The sequence below is a fragment of the Bos grunniens genome, chromosome 15 (genome assembly GCF_055505025.1).
Source record: "Bos grunniens cultivar Pamir isolate PY7600 chromosome 15, Bosgru_T2T1.0, whole genome shotgun sequence".
NCBI classification, from domain to species: domain Eukaryota; kingdom Metazoa; phylum Chordata; class Mammalia; order Artiodactyla; family Bovidae; genus Bos; species Bos grunniens.
The window spans coordinates 29,226,748-29,229,197 of record NC_141179.1 but is presented as its reverse complement, the minus strand read 5'-3'; the positions used below and the strand labels follow the sequence as shown (position 1 = coordinate 29,229,197).

The 2,450-nt window shown below is 40.0% G+C and overlaps 1 non-coding gene across 1 annotated transcript; it reads right to left on the bottom strand.

Annotated features, from left to right (window-relative positions):
- Positions 1–348: 348 nt before the first annotated feature.
- LOC147357527 (small nucleolar RNA SNORA40) lies at positions 349–475 on the bottom strand. Its single transcript, XR_015142521.1, has one exon. It is a non-coding gene; the product is annotated as a small nucleolar RNA SNORA40 (small nucleolar RNA).
- Between the last annotated feature and the right edge of the window lie 1,975 nt (positions 476–2,450).

Below are 2,450 nucleotides of genomic sequence, written 5' to 3'. Positions count from 1 at the left end.
ATCCTAAATATTCATTGGAAGGAGTGATGCTGAAGTTGAAATTCTAATACTTTGGCACCCAATGTTAAGAGCCTACTCACTGGGAAAGACCCTGATGCTGGGAAAGACTGAGGGCAGGAGGAAAAGGGGATGACAGAGGATGAAATGGTTGGATGGCATCACTGACTCAATGGACATGAGTTTGAGCTAACTCTGGGAGATGAAGGACAGGGAAGCCTGGCATACTGAAGTCCATGGGGTCAAAAAGAGACACACACCACTTAGTGACTGAACAACAAAAACTATAGCCCTGGAAGCAATCTTTAAGTTCATCAATACAGCCCTATCATTTGAATCTGTTTTAGTTATCATGTTCCTTCTTACCTGTATCAAAACTCATACTAAACAATGAGTTCTGGGTTGCAAAAGAGGGTTTATTTTCGCACCTGTCTATAAGCCTTTGCTCACAAGCTTAACAAAAACAAACACAAGTGCTATTACTAGGTATATTTATTATAGAGACTTGCTAACTAGATAACTGAAAAGGCAGATAGGTATCATCGAAGTAGCAATTGCAGGAAGAGCTACTACCGCTAGGACTGGGAAAGCAAAAGAAAGAATCTGAAAGTATTAAGATATGGAGCTTGGAGGAGAACCTCAGACCTCGGGGTCTTTGGCCATCTGGTGCTCATACTTCTCCCAGGTGGTGAAGTGGTAAAGAATCCACCTGCCAATGCAGGAGACACAAGGGACGTGGGTTTGATCCCTGGATTGGGAAGATCCCTTGGAGTAGGAAATGGCAACCTGCTTCAGTATTCTTGCTTGGAAAATTCCATGGACAGAGGAGCCTGGCAGTCTACTGTCCATGGGGTCGCAAAGAGTCAGACATGACTGAGCAATTGAGCACTCATACTTCTGCAGTGGAGTGTAGGAAATAATGATACTGGTTTTATGAACCTGGAAAAACTGAAAACCGTACCCAACTACTTGTAGAAAAAACTTCTGGGGTGAGAAAGAAGCAAAGGGTGTTACTGATAGGACTAGGACATCTGCAGGAAGACGATGGGAAGCAGGCAGAACAGAGCAAGTCCCGTCTTTATCCTCGAGTCCTTCAGTCTCCTTCTATCATCTGCTATTGGCAGAACCTCCCAGCTGGCCAAGAAGAAGTATGGTCTACAGAGTCCCAGCAGCAGCTTCAGAAACCTGAGTATAGACGCTGGGCTTGAAGCTGAGAAACAATAGCTTAATAACTGGAACAAAACTTTAACTCTAATGTGGCTCAGAGGGTAAAGAGTCTGCCTGCAATGCAGGAGACCTGGGTTCGATCCCTGGTCAGGAAGATCCCCTGGAGAAGGAAATGGCAACCCACTCCAGTACTCTTGCCTGGAAAATCCCATGGACAGAGAAGCTTGGTAGACTACAGTCCATGGGATCACAAAGAGTCGGACACGACTGAGCGACTTCACTCATTAATAGAACCCAGTGTGTATTATACTTAAACTGCAGATGCCATTCTCTAGACCATCCTGCCTTATTCAGGGAAATTCTCTTGTATTGTATCTTTGAAAATATTTTCTATTTAATTTATTGGATTTTCTACCTCAGCCTTGTCAACTTTTTTTTGTTGGATTAGCTTGATCTTCCATAGGTATTAGCTTTTTCTCTAATTTATTTAATATTTTGTATTTTCCTCCCCATTCTCTGTGCTTTTCTCAAGCTTTCCCTCTGTTAGTAATTTAGTTTTTAATGACCTCTGTTTTATTACTTTCTATTTCTGTTGGATCTATTATCTCCATAATGGTATTATGTGCTCTTCAATTTGTTTCCTTAATCTTTCTCTTCCTGTAAACTTCCTTTATTTTAATGCATGCTTTAAGCAAGTGGCTCTAGGGAATGAAGTGATTTTGAAGAATTTTCTTGTATTCTCTGAGTAATACTGTGTTCTAGGCAGAGGTCTTTGCCTCTCTTTTGCATATGGTTTTATTTATATACTCATGCTACACTTTGGTTGCTATGCCATTTAGTTATGTGGTTGCTATGCCATTTATATTCTATTTGACATATTGATTGGCCATATTCTTCTGCATTTTGATTCTGTTTTCAAAAAGGGAAGTTACTATTTTCACCCCAAACTACATGTTAACTAATTAGTTTTTCTTCTCCTCTCAATTCCCTCCTCTTCCTTCTCTTTCCCCACCTCCTAGTTTTACTTTTTTTGCCCTACTTTGTTCTCAGTCTTCTTTTCCTTTTTCATCATATCCTCTTTTCTTCTTCATTATTCTAAGTAAACTTCATGCCAATTTCTTCTTTACAAACTACAAACCTGAGTTTCCTCGGTTAATATTTTACATAAGGACAAGCTAAGGGTTCTTTGTAAAATCAGTATGTACAGGTTTTTTAAAAAGGGGGTATTGATGGAATTAAGATGATATTTTGGTTGTCTCCAGGAATGCTGAAATTCTATAGAAAAT